Source organism: Mirounga angustirostris, unplaced genomic scaffold, assembly GCF_029215605.1.
Source record: "Mirounga angustirostris isolate CCGP_5_RB_7025 unplaced genomic scaffold, mMirAng1.0.hap1 SCAF_2, whole genome shotgun sequence".
Lineage (NCBI taxonomy): Eukaryota > Metazoa > Chordata > Mammalia > Carnivora > Phocidae > Mirounga > Mirounga angustirostris.
In genome coordinates, this window is record NW_026991710.1 from 168,416,292 (window position 1) to 168,430,328 (window position 14,037).

At 45.1% G+C, this 14,037-nt stretch overlaps 1 long non-coding RNA gene across 1 annotated transcript in view; it reads left to right on the plus strand.

The window, feature by feature from the left end:
* LOC123847931 (uncharacterized) overlaps positions 1 to 6,197 on the plus strand; it is a 101,366-nt gene extending 95,169 nt beyond the window's left edge. The window contains exons 3-4 of the long non-coding RNA XR_008506480.1: positions 3,851 to 3,999; positions 5,807 to 6,197. This is a non-coding gene — a long non-coding RNA (uncharacterized LOC123847931). The remainder of the gene's footprint in view (positions 1 to 3,850; positions 4,000 to 5,806) is intronic.
* The last annotated feature ends 7,840 nt before the right edge of the window (positions 6,198 to 14,037 follow it).

Here is a 14,037-nt window from a genome sequence, read left to right on the forward strand (position 1 = left end):
GAATAGGGTGTAGGGGTGAGGAGAGGGTGGTGCTGGGAATGAAAACAGCGCCTGAAGGAATGAACAGCTCTTCCGAGACAGTGGCAGAGGCTTTGAGGCAAGAAACACCTCCCCAGTGCTGGCAGGAAATGAGAGGAAGGGAGAATGGCCCCTGCCATTTGACTGCCCCTCCCCCTCCCAGCCTCCAATCCTCTGGGGTTCAACTGGAGACCACTTACCAGACCTCTCTCTCCCTCTCTCTCGCTCTCTCTCTCTCTCCACCCCCCTCCCTCTCTAACCACCCCACATCCCCATACACACACATCATGGAGAGGTCCAAGTTTCATTAACTATGCATGATTTGCATTCTGGAACAGGTGAAAGCTTGCTCTTCTTCCTCTGTTGAACTTTATGACCATCGGAGGTCCATGGATTGCACTCTGAGAAGCAGGAAGGGAGGGAAAGAGCTTTCGGGTCCCAGAGGGTGTGGGGGAGTAAGTGGGATGAGTGAGACATGCTGCCTCTAGAGGTGAGGGGCCAGGGACCCACAGAAACTGCCCATGCAGCCCACATGAGGCCCAAGACACCTGACGACCAAGAGGTCACCTTAATTTTGAGGCAGGTTCCGGATCAGCCAGTAGCTGCTCCTTTCCTGGGCTGGCCTGTGGGGTAGGAATACGTCTGTTTAAGACAGAAGTCTGTAGGAGATGCAGCTGCTGGTTCTGGCAATTCTGAGCATCAGAGTCTTGAATGTAATATCCAAAGATCCACCTGATATACGTATATTCCTGGAGACATTCTTTATTGAAGGACCTATGAAGCACCCTCCCTACCCGCAAAAAGATGAATTGAAAACTCAAACTACAGAATCAAGCTATATATGATTTTACTCTACAGTTAACTCAAGTATAATTATATGCAATAATTATACTGTGTAGTTCTGATATTAATTACAATCCATCCTCATTAAGGAATTAACGAAACCATGTGTGGCTGGGGGTAGGGAGGAGGAGATAGTTTTTATTATGCTTTACTCTCAATTTTCCCTCTTTTAGGTTATGCTATTCCCCTGACTCCTGTGCCCCAGTGGTTTGGGTTGGGATATTGTGTTTCTTGTATCAAGATCCTCATTACTAACCACAGAAAATCATCTGTCTCTGTTTATGTGATTCTTCCAGGTTCACTTAAGTAAAGAATCTTTACCAGCCATGCTCCTTAGGAAGGGTGCTTCCTCCAATATAATCAGCCAAATGCCAACTACTAGCTTTACTTTATATGGGATTTCTATTTGAATGATCCTAGCTTTCTGTTTCTCCCTGCCTCCTCCCGCCTGCTTCTCCCGTCTCCAGCACAGTGCCCTGCACAGTGATAGGGTGAAGGGGTTTGAGCTTGACTCATTTTGGGGGAAGAGTAACTTCCAGATTGAGTCCGAGCTTAGAATAGATTGCCTTTGGTAAAAAATATGGGGATCCATATGCTTCCTTGTAACACTGTTAAGCGCCCTCCCTGCTTCAACTCAGGAATATTACTGTTAACTATTTCATACACATGTTTGGATGGGGTAACAATCCTCACAGTTGGAATGTGGATCCTGGTTGGGAATCTTAAAAGTAATTCATCCATTTTGTTTTGTTTCGTTTTTAAGTAGAAGCCATTATTTATGTTTCCTAGGTCTGGAAATACCAATGGAATTTTGGAGAACATGACGCATTCTGTTACCCCTGGTACCCTACTATTCCTTTCTATATTCTTTTTTTTTTCTTTTTCTTTTTCCTTGTCCTCTTTCTTCCTCTGCACTCCTAGCCTACTCATCCTAGCTGTGGCTGACACATGAGAACTATCGGGTGGTCCGAGGGACCATGGGAGCGAAAGCAAGCAGTAGGGCTGGGGGAACCTTATTCGGGGCACTGTGTATGCGGTGGTGGGGAGGGTGTTTTCTCGTTAAGACTCCCGACATTAGGAATGGCCGACTCTACTCGTCCCTCGTGGCAGCAGCTGGTTCTCAAGGGGATTCAGTGATTTCCAGTGGTAAGTTTGGACTGGACAGTTAGGGGTTATCTAATCAGACGGATGGGACACAGAGCAAGATGTTCCAACTAAGAGTCAAGCTCGGAAGTCTGATGGCCTCAAGCCTGGAGATTAAGCATCCCTGACCATACTGAGTGGAGGACACAGTGGATGGTGCCTGGTCCTGGGGGTGGACGGTTGGAAAAACACCAGGGCCTCCTCATGGGGTGGAGGGACTGTTTAATCCTCAGTGGGTGTGTACATGTTCAAGGGGTGTGGTAGAGGGGGAGGGGTTGGGGAAGGGGTTGGCAACAGCCAGAGAGAATGATTTAAAAATATCATCTAATTGTTTATGAAGGTGGAAACTGAATTTGTCACCAGATCCATGGAGTAAATCCTGGGTGGGAAACTGGAGGCAAAGAAGGTGAGAGGCGTGGTTACTACAGAAGTAGAGTGGGAGGCAAGGAGCTGGCAGGGGGTGTGCGTGAGGCAGGATAGGCCAAGACTTCGTGGCCAGAGCAGAGTGATGGGGTGGGGGACAGGGGCACAGTGGTGTCAGCTTGAGTGGATGGCATAGAGTGGAGGTATCTATGGGCTAGGGTACTTGGCAGTTGAACCCCATGGATGTGTATAGTGAATCGAGTTGAGCCGCAGTCTGGGATGTGTGTAGAGGGGATTGCAGCTCAGGGGCTGTGTGAGCCCCAGGGGCTACCGTGGATCCTGGGTGTGGTTGGACATGGAGGGGAATGCAGATGGGGGTGGGGAGGAGCCATGTAGGGAGGAGACAAGAAGGAAGTTCAGTGGGCTAGCAACCGTGGCTGGGCAGTGGGGTCTGGAGCCCACCCTACCGACTCACAGGAGCCTCTGGGCATACCTCTTCGGAGTTCCAAGCCCAGCGACATTCTGTTCACAGCTTGTTAGCTTGAAATCAGCCATGGGGAGGGTATGAATACTGTGGAGTGGCAAATGCCACCAATCAGGGCCTTTTCTCCCCTGGAGAGTTGGTGTTCTATATTTACCAGCACCTTACTGGGACCAGAACCTCTTTCGTGCCTCCCTAGTGTTAGAGGTGAGGGTATGGGTGCAGGCTTTATTCTGTGCAATTAGCTCAGACACTGCCCAGACTGGAGCCTGTGTCTGAGGAGCTGGGAGAGAGAGAAGCAGGGGAAAGGGTCGAGGGGCTGGCACCAGATCTGACAGCTGCAAAAGTTGTTACCTGAGGGGGTGCTAATGAAGGCTGATGAAAGTAGCCATCAGCAGCCCTACTTTTTTTAGCCTTTTGACCAATCGCCTGGCTCTGGGTGTGGCATGTGGGCACTGTCACCCTGTGCTGGGTAGTGAAAATGGATACAGACCTGTTGAAAAACAAATTGGCACCAGGCACCCTGAACTTACAACACGAATACCTTCTGACCCAGTAATTCTCCTTCTGGGAATCTGTCCTAAGAAATTAATCCTAAACACATTCTCATTTTTTTCAAACCTACAGTTCAAAAAAACAGCTTTATTTATATTAGCAAAATTGGAAATTAATTTGAAATTCATCTGAATGTCTCATTGTAACAAAATGGTTAAGTAATCTATGGCATATAGATTACTTAGTAGATTATTATGCAGTGATTTAAAAGGATGTGAAGAACGTGTATGAAAAATGTGGAAATGCTTATGACAAGTGGAATACAAAATTGTAGAGTAGCGGTTTTCCAGAGTGTGTTTTTTGGAATCCTACTCCTGTGTCAAATATATTTGGGAAATGCTTGGTATCATATGCCCCACTCAGGACTTCCTGATGCACATCAACAGAGAAGGTTCTGAGAAGTTCTGTGGTTTGACCTACTGCTTCTGAACTTATTTCACCCCGTAGTCCTTAATCCAACCAACATCTACGATCATCCCTGAGCATGAGAGTTCTGCAGAATGGAGTTTTGGGAAATGACATGTTGAACGGTTATAATGGCATTAAAATTTCCATCAGAATACAGAGAAAAGACTGGAAGAAAAAAATAACAAAATGTAAGTAGGGGCCACGGGTAGTAGTGAATGGGACAGATTTTTAAAAAATCTTTTGTGTGTACATTTGCCAAAAATTCTTTAGTATGCATATATTATTCTATTAAAAAATCTTATAAAGGCCTCTCTCTAAGCAAGACTGTGTCTTTCTACAGTTTTTAACTGCACATTGAGCATTTGTGCTTTCTGCCTGGTGAATAAAATATCCATATAAGCCAGTAGGATATCTGATAAATAAAGAGGCCTACGGCTGGTATTTATGATAGCATAATGACAATCTCAGGGTGTGAATGCGGGTTTGAGATCAACCTCGTTCATCACAATGAAAAAGCAACAGTCTTTAAACAACTAGCAAACATCTACCTAGTAGCTGAAGGTGTGCCTTGCTGGATTCAGAGCATCTGACCCATATTACTTAATCTTCATGGCGACCCCACATGGTAGGTACTACTATTGTCTGCATTCTACAGATAAGTAAACTAAGCCACAGAGAGGTTGGGTAACTTACCTGTGACTCCAAACCTTCTGTCTCCAGAGACCAGATTCTTCCTCAATACCCAGAGCTGTCTCCTGCGAGGGACCACTGAAGACGGACAGGATCTCACTGCTGCTGATTTAACTTAGGCACGAAACCATTCCTGCTGGTGAAAGGGCTGAGGCCCTGTTCCGTTGGGTTGGAAAGTGGGACTCACATAGGCCCTTCCCTTCCTCTGGGTATATTCTCAACTATCTTAGGGTGGGGAAGGTGTAGACACGAGAAAGGGTATTTTGGCCATCAGGTGTCTGAGGAGTGTGGTGGATACAAGTTGCCGTCTACAATCCAGTGACGTCCTGGATGTGAGAGATGGAGGGAGATAAGGCAAGGAAACAGGAGAAAAGAAACCTGTTCCACACAGGTTTAAAAGCCAGCGATCCCAAGGACATGACTGTGGGGTTGGTGAGTCTTTGATGGAGTTAAAGCCCATCACTGGCTCTTTCCCCCTCCGAAGAATGGGGAGGACAGGCTGGGCACTGTGTCTGTCAGAAAGAGCCTCTCATTGGCTTGGAGCCTATTGTTAAGTCAGCTCAGTGCCACTCACCTGCTTCGTCCTAGATTTTCCACTCTGGACTCCAGAATTCAAGGCCCTACTCTCTTCCCCTTGATATCCTGGCTCTTTTCCCATTTCCCTTCAGCTGGTCAGCCCCAAACGGCATGAAGGCCCAGTGGGGGCCAACTCCAGGTTCTCATAGGATGGTTGCTAGCTGGTCCTGTGTTGTTCTATCAAATATTGTCTCATTCTACATTCACACTTAATGTTCTCAACTGATTGGTAACACACAGCAGGCACGATCCCACCACCCAGCAAAGCACTAGACTTGCCTGCTGATTCGCACTTGCCTGTTATGCACTCTGCATCTGCTATTCTCTTCTTAGTAGCTTTTATTCTTTCCCACACTTTCCACTTTTTTATTCTTACCTATTTATTTATTATAAAGATTTTATTTATGTATTGGTCAGAGACAGAGAGAGCACAAGCGGGGGAGCGGCCAGCAAAGGGAGAAGCAGGCTCCCCGCTGAGCAAGGAGACCGATGTGGGGCTCAATCCCAGGACCCCGGGATCATGACCTGAGCTGAAGGCAGACGCTTAACTGACTGAGCCACCCAGGCGCCCCTTACCTATATATTTAATGGTATCACTTCCCTCTCTTCTAATAGGTTTAAAACTTTACACTGATTACCACTGAACTTCATTGGGTTTGCTTTGGACCAAGTACCCAGTTTGTCAAATCAACCTTTGTATTAACTTAAAATTGTGTTCCCTATTTACAGCTCCTGGGCCATTGATCAGTGTTGCTTTCACAGAAGGGTCTTTCTTAGAGCAAAATTTCTCTGCAAGCAATGCATTCTCTGAATTGTTGGTGACTGGATTGACAAGAAAAATGGAGCCAATATTGTGGTAAAGCAGCATCAGAAACATCCTCCAGGTCCTCGTGATACAATGCACTTCAAGAATAATGAGGGTGTCAACTCCCCAGTCCACCACCCTAGAGAGAAGAAAGCTTGTTGAGATTGGAGAGATACCATTGGGTGGCATGGCTTCTGCATGTGAAAGCACTTTGGTGAGGAGTCTCGCCCATTCCTTGAAGACAGGAGTCATAATTTTGGGGTCTGGCCTGGTTGTTGCTTATTATTGTCATCCTGATTTTTAAAAACAATATTGTTGAGGAAAGAGTCTGAAGACCAATTATTGTTGTTTTGGTCACTAAAAAAAAAAAAAAAAATTACATGTCAGTCATTCCTTAGTCCCTCAGTGGCTCTCCCAGCTATGTAATAGTATAACAGAACTATCCTGGACAATCCCATAGGGACAGTGAGAAGATAAAATAGGACAAAATACTAATACTAATAATAGCAACAAAAGCCAATAGTCACGAGTGCTTGCCCTGTGCAGGGCCCCATGTGCTGTGTTTTCAGTGCTCTGTAGTAGACCCAGAGTGACCATGTCTATGAAATAATGTGAGTTACCATGTATTCTATCTCTTACTCTCTCACTCCTTTTCCTTACCAAGTCCTCTGGATTCTCTTTTCAGTATTCTTCCTTCCAGTTCCTGCTGTCCCATCTGAGAGAAGCCCCCATCTCCACTCACTGCTGCAACGGTTCGCTGGCCCCTGCCTCTCCCTGTCTCCCCCTCCTGCAGGTGCTCCCACACTGACCAGCTAACAAAGTCACGTCCATTAAACCACCCCCACCACTTCCCAGTTACAATTCTTCCATGTTGCCCTATTAGCTGCTCTGGTATTTGGGACTCTCTGTATTGACTCCAAATGACCTTTCCTGTCTCCTACTCCTCCTCTCCAGGGCTGCCTCACCTAGTTTGCTGGATTCCCTTACTGTCCTAGACCACTCTGTGTGTTCCTCCCGCCTGTGCTCCCCCTTCTCCACCTGCACGTGCTCACCTCTACACATCCTTCGAGTCCAGCCCAAGCTCTTGTTCCCACACTATGACTTCCCCGAACATGCCTGCCATCTCTTCTTCCACGGATGCGCGCACCAGCCAGCGCTCCGTTTCCCATCTTTGGTGTTGTTGTTTTGGGTTGTTATTTAATTCCTCTCCTTTTTTGAACATGTGGGCATCTATATTCCTCCCTCAACTAGATTATAAATTCCTTGATGATAGGAGTCATGGGGAGATATATATGTATATATTTTTTTACATATATATATGTAGAATTCCTCACAGTATCTAGTCTGTGGTAGACCATAGTAGCCCATTCAATAATGCTTTGACCAATGAAGGAATGCCGATATATAAATGTAGTGCCAAGCTCCAGAGGTATTAGTTTCCTTCTCAGATTTATTAAAAAAAAGAAGAATCTTCCGTATAAAGTGATGGGAGAGAAAGCGGGTAAATGAGGCACGTGGGTGCGAGAGACAGGAAAGTGGCCTGGAACAGAGTCTTGAACAGAAGCTTGGATAAAACCCAGGGCTTTGGTGCTCTATCTAAGATGTTCTGGGGCTTTGCTTAAATAACCCAGAGTCTGGACTCCCCAGAGAGTTGGAAGAGCTAGCCAGTAGCAAGGTAGCAAAGAAATTGCGCAGTGCTCATTACAGTAGGGAACAAGAATAACGATTATGATAATAATGATGATGGCGATGGAGATGCTGATGATTGGGCAGTAGCCCCAGCAAAGCTTCCACCACGGGAGGAGGAATCAGTTTCCTTCTTCTCGTGGAGAGAGAGGTGTGTGGCCACCGAGGTGGCGCGGGGCCCCGGGCTCCCTGGGCCGAAGGGGCAGGGAGGGCCGGGTCAGGGAGGCTGGCCAACAGGCTTCAGGCTGGATGAGGGGAGGGAAGTCATTTCCAGTCTCTTTGGTCTTGACTGAAAACAAAGTGAGAGTCCCTGAGTTCTCCTATAAACGGTAATGATAACACAATTATCATGCAAAACAAAAATTAAGTTTAATGGTGCAAAGCCAGGGTGTACTGGGGAGGTAATTCATATTAATTATGTTTGGATTAAAAGCTTATTTCTTTTGTTAGCATCCGCAAGTAGAAACTTAGCTGTTAGAAAAAAATCCGCATATAATTACGGTCTCTTATGGAGGAGCAGTGTTGGACTTAATGGAGCATCCCTGCTCTCTTCAAGCTCCCGGAGAATGGTAATATTTCACATTTTATGAAACACAGAAGAAATAAATTACAGGTTTAATGATAAGAACTACTTGGACTCATAATGAAATCTGATTGGCCAGTTAATCCACCGAGACTCTCAGATGCGAACCATCCAAAAGGGGTAAAAATGATGAAAAATGAAATTAAATGGAAAACCCTTCACCCGCAGCCTCTTTTGTGAAGGCTGGGGAAGCGCTGAGCAGCAGGAGAGGAACCCCGGGGCGGAGGAGAAAATTCGCTTTCTGGGGTTGGGGGGGAAGAGAGCAGAACAAGGAAGGGGTTTCCCTCCTGCCCTCCCCAGATTTCCTGTGGGAATGAAGCCTGGAGATTTTGTGGGAATAAAGGGAAGGGGACTGGAGGAGGAAGGGAGGAAGGCGGGTTTCCCTGGTGAGAAAGCTGTGCAGACCCCCAGCAGGGCCTGGCCTCCAGTGGGAAATGCCAAGTCTGCATGAAGGGTAACTGGAGTTGGGCTGAGTTGATCCTATTTTCCACCAACAAAGAAATATTTTGCTAGGGGAGGAAGGTGAAGGTGTCCTCTGTTTCTAAGTGCAGGGGGCACTTCTGGGCCTGAGGCATGTTCCCCTGAGGGACTCCAGTCCTCCCTGTAGGCCCAGCTGGGCCCCTGTGTGCCTCTTCTGCCTCTGCCTTTGTTGTTGGCAGTCTCTTCGGCACCTTGGGGGTGAGCCCGCCTCTGTTTGGTGAGAGCTGTGACGACTGTCCATTTCTTTCTTTCTTTCGTTTTTTAATTTTTAAAAATTTTTTAAATTTTTTCTTTTTTTAAAGATTTTATTCGAGAGAGAGAGACTGCACAAGTTGGAGCGGGGAGAGGCAGAGGGAGAAGCAGACTCTCCACTGAGTGGGGATCCCGATACTGGGACTCAATCCCAGGAACCTGGGATCATGACTTGAGCTGAAGGCAGGCACTTAACTGATTGAGCCACCCAGGCTCCCCAGGACTGCCCCTTTCACTTTGAGAGACAGCAGGGCACAGCAGAAAGAATTTGGGCTTTGGAATCAGACAGGCCTGGGTTTCAATTCTTGCTCTGCCAATTATTTGTTGTGTGACCTTGGATAGGATATTTCACTTCTCAGTCTCAGGTTCCTCATCTGGAGACTGGGAGTGTTGTGAAGTTTCAATACGAATGAGAATTATATATGTGTAGGGCTTGAGACGTGCTAGGTGTTCAGAAAATAACCATGGCCACTCCCACTATTACTGTTGTAAATATGAGAAAACCTTCTTGTCTGGGGTGAGGCCTGCAAATCAGCACATGCCCACAAACCCGTAGGATAATCAGAGAAATAACTTTATAAGAACTTAAATGATTGTCCCAAGTGCTCTGAATCCTCGGATCACCAACAGTACCATCTCCCAGCCACGGTATGGTCTTCCTAGATTCCATACATGTAGGAAGTCCTTGAAAGACTCATTTTTAAAAAAATATTTTATTTATTTATTTAAAGAGAGTGGGGAAGGCAGGGGCAGAGGGAGAAGCAGGCTTCGCGCTGAGCAGGGAGCCTGATGGGGGGCTCGATCCCAGGACCCTGCGATCACGACTTGAGCCGAAATCAAGAGTCGGACGCTTAACCGACCGAGCCACCCAGGTGCCCCGAGTCTCGGTTTTGATATCAGGAACTATATGGCACTGTATGATTTAATGGAACCATGTGGGAACTGGAGCTAAATAAGACTTCTTCCATCCTCAGCTCTCCAGTTGTGAACCATCCATACCACCAAGCTCACCGCTGATGATGAAGTCCATGGGTATGGATGGGGGTGACTGTGCAAGGAGAGGGGAGTACTCATGGCGCTAGGTCCCCCTGGTCTTTGCCATCTGGTCATAATGCAGAGACCATGCACAGGGCCAAGGTGGCTGCAGTAAATTCCGAGGACTAGAAGCCATGGTTCCATCAGGGTGTCGGGCAGGGCATACTGGGTAGGAAGTGAGGGTGTGGAATAGAAACTTTGCTGGGGAAAGCAGAAAAGTGAATTCCTAGAGCGCCATATTATTGGACAAGGCAGGTCCCAGCCCAAAATGTGGCTGTTGCACTGTGACACAGCACTGAGCTCCAGGAGTCTCTGAGAGGCTCTGAAGGGCCCTGTGGATTTCTGGAAAGTTCTTGTAGGGCCCCAGTCTCAGGCCCTCCCTGGTGCTGCCTTGTTCCAAGTCTCCCCTGGCTTGGTGGTCTGGGCACAACCCCTCTTAATGGTAGATGCCCAAGCTGGATCTTGGGGATCACCTGATCCTGCCCCTTCATTGAACAAATAGGGAAGCAGACATAACCCATGAACAGTGCTTAGAGCAGGGCCTGCCACATATAGATAATAAATGATAGCTGTCACTTTCCCTTAAGTGACTTGCTCAAGGTTCTTTAGTGCCCAGGCTGGAAATACCATTTGCCCCAGTGTTTGGTTATGTTTTTTTTCTTTTAAGACTTTATTTTTTAAAAGCAGTGTTAGTTTCATAGCCAAGTTGAGAGACAGGCACTAATATTTTTCATATACCCCCTGTCCCCATACAGGCATAGCTTCCCCCATCATCAACAACCCCCACCAGCGTGGTACATTTGTTACAATTGATGAACTTGCATGTGCACATCATCACACAAAGATTCACATTAGGGTTCACTCTTGGCATTGTAAATTCTATGCATTTAGACAAATGTGTAAGGATATGTTTCAATTATCATAGTATCACACAGAATATTTTTACTGCCCTAAAAATCCTTTCTCCAATCATGGCAACCACTGATTTTTTACTGTCTCCATAGTTTGCCTTTTCCAGAATGTCACATAGTTGGAATCATATAGTATATAACCTTTTGAGATTGGCTTCTTCCACTTAGTAATATGCATTTAAAATTCCTCCATGTCTTTTCATTGCTTGGTAGCTCATTCCTTTTCATGCTGAATTGTATTCCATTGTCCAGATGTACCAGTGTTTATTTATCCATTCACCTACTGAAGGACATCTTGGCTGCTTCCAGGTTTTGGAGATTACATATAAAACTGCCACAAACACTTGTGTGTAGGTTTTTATTTGGAAACGGTTTCAACTCCTTTGGGTAAATATCAAGGTGTGTGACTGCTGGATCACATGGTAAGAGTATGTTTGGCTTTGTAAGAAACCACTGAGCTCTTTTCCAAAGAAGCCATGACATGTTGCATCCCCACCAACAATGGATGCGCGGGCCTCTTGCTCCAATTTTCGGTGTTGTCCTTGTTTTGGGTCTTGGCCATTCTCATAGGTGCGTGGTATATCTTGTTGTACCTCTCAGTTTTTGAGCACTTACTGTGCCAAACAACATGCTGGTACTTTTATGCACACTGTTACATTTAATTCTCCCCAAAACCCTTCAAGGGGGTGTCATTTTCAAAGGAGACAAGAATATCCAATGGGAAAAAGACAGTCTCTTCAACAAAAGGTGTTGGGAAAACTGGACAGCTACATGCAAAAGAATGAAACCGGACCACTTTCCTACACGATACATAGAATAAACTCAAAATATATTGAAGACCTAAATGTGTGGCCTCAAACCATAAAACTCTTGAAGAAAACATAGGCAGTAAGCATCTTGACATCGGTTGTAGTGATATTTTTGGGTCTGACTCCAAGGGCAAGGGAAACAAAACCAGAAATAAAGAAATGGGACTACATCAAACCAGAAAGCTTCTGCACAGTGAAGGAAACCATCAACAAATGAAAAGACAACTTACTGAAAGAGAGAAGATATTTGCAAGTCATGTATCTGATAAGGGGCTAATATTTAAAGTATATAAAGAACTCATACAGGTCAGTAACATCACTCTCCTCAGGGCGATGCAGATCAAAACCGCAATGAGATACCACTTTACACCTATCAGAATGGCTAATATCAAAAAACAAGAGATAACAAGTGTTGGTGAAGATATGGAGGAAAGGGAACCCTTGCGCACTGTTGGGGAATGTAAATTGGTACAGCCACTATGGAAAGAAAATAGTTTGGAGGTTCCTCAAAAAATTAAAAATAAGTCATTTAAAAAAATTAAAAATAAGTCAGCCATATGATACCAGCAACACTGGTATCTACCTGAAGAAAAGGAAACACTAATTCTAAAATGTTCATTGCAGTCTTATTGACAATAGCCAAGATATGGAAACAACCTTATGTCCATTGATAGATGAAAGGATAAAGAAGATGTGGTACACACACACACACACACACACACACACACCACACTGGAATATTATACAACCCTAAAAATGAATGAAATCTTGCCATTTTTGACAACATAGATGGAGTTTTGGGTATTATTCTAAGTGAAATAAGTGAGACAGAGAAAGACAAATCCTCCATGATTGCACTTATATGTGGAATCTAAAAAAACAAAACAAACAAACCAACCAAAACAAAACTTAGACTCACAGATACAGAGAACGGATGGGTGGTTGCCAGAGAGGAGGGGGTGAAATGGGTGAAAAGGATTAAGAGGTACAAATGTTCAGTTCTAAAATGAATAAGTCAAAAAAATATAACTTAATCATGGGGATGTGATGTACAGCATGGGAAATATAGTCAATAATATTGTAGAACTTTATATGGTGACAGAGGGTAAGCAGACTTCTTGTGGTGAGCATTTCACAATGTACACAAATGTCAAATCACTATGTATACCTGAAACTAACATGATGTTGTATGTCAATTATACCTTCATAAAAAACATAATATATATTTTAAAAAGTAGGTGTCATTTTTCCACTTTACTGATACGGAAAGGAAGACTCAAAGAAGTGAACGGATCTGATCAGGTAACTCCAAGTCTTCTGACTCCTAGTTTGGAATTCTCTCTACTTCACGGCTGGGGACAACTGTGTTCTCTTTCTTTTTCAAAGATTTATTTATTTTAGAGAGAGTGCACACATGTGAGTGGGGGGAGGAGCAGAGGGAGAAAGTCTTACAGCAGATTCCCTCCTGAGTGGGGAGCCTGAGGTGGGGCTCGATCTCATGACCCATGAGACCACAACCTGAGCCAAAATCAAGAGTCGGATGCTCAGCCAACTGAACCACCCTGGCACCTCTCTTATTTTTTGATATCAACAATTTACTAACTGGCAAATGATTTTCTTATTGTTTGTTCTTCTTATTGCTTTTAATAAATATGGATTGTAAGACATTATAATAAAGTTATAAGAAAATTATAAATAAATAACTTTTAAAAAGAAAAAAAGTTGGGATGCCTGGGTGGCTCAGTCGATTAAACGTCTGCCTTCGCCTCGGGTCATGGTCCTGGGTCCTGGGATCGAGTTCAGCATCGGGCTCCCTGCTCGGTGGGGAGCCTGCTTCTCCCTCTCCCTCTGCTGCTCCCCCTGCTTGTGCTCTTTCTCTCTCTCTCTTTCAAATAAATAAATAAAATATATATATAAAAAGAAAAAAGTTATCAGTTGGTGAGTCTCCCCACCAAAAGGCTTTTGATGGCTTCTGTAAGTGGACCTTTGATCTTATGGTCTATGACATCCCCCCTGTTCACTAAAATGCTGTTAGGCTGACCACAGTGCTTCTCCTAACTTTTCCCAATCTAGCTGGCCATGCCTTGCCCTTGCACTTGGGGTGTTTGTGCTTGCATTTCCATCTGCCTGCCATGCTTTTCCCCCTAGCACCGCTCCCGTTATGGTCTGTCTCAATGCTCAGCTTCATTTTCTGCACGGTACTTATCACTCTGCAAAATTCTCTTATTTGTTTAAGAGTATAAACTTCAAGAAGGCAAGGGCTGTGTTCTTTTTTTTTTTTTAAGGTTTATTTATTAGAGAGAGAGAGAGAGCTCGAGTGAGCAGGGGGAGGGGTAGAGGGAGAGAATCCTCAAGCAGATTCCCCACTGAGCGCAGAGCCCCACGCGGGGCTCGATCTC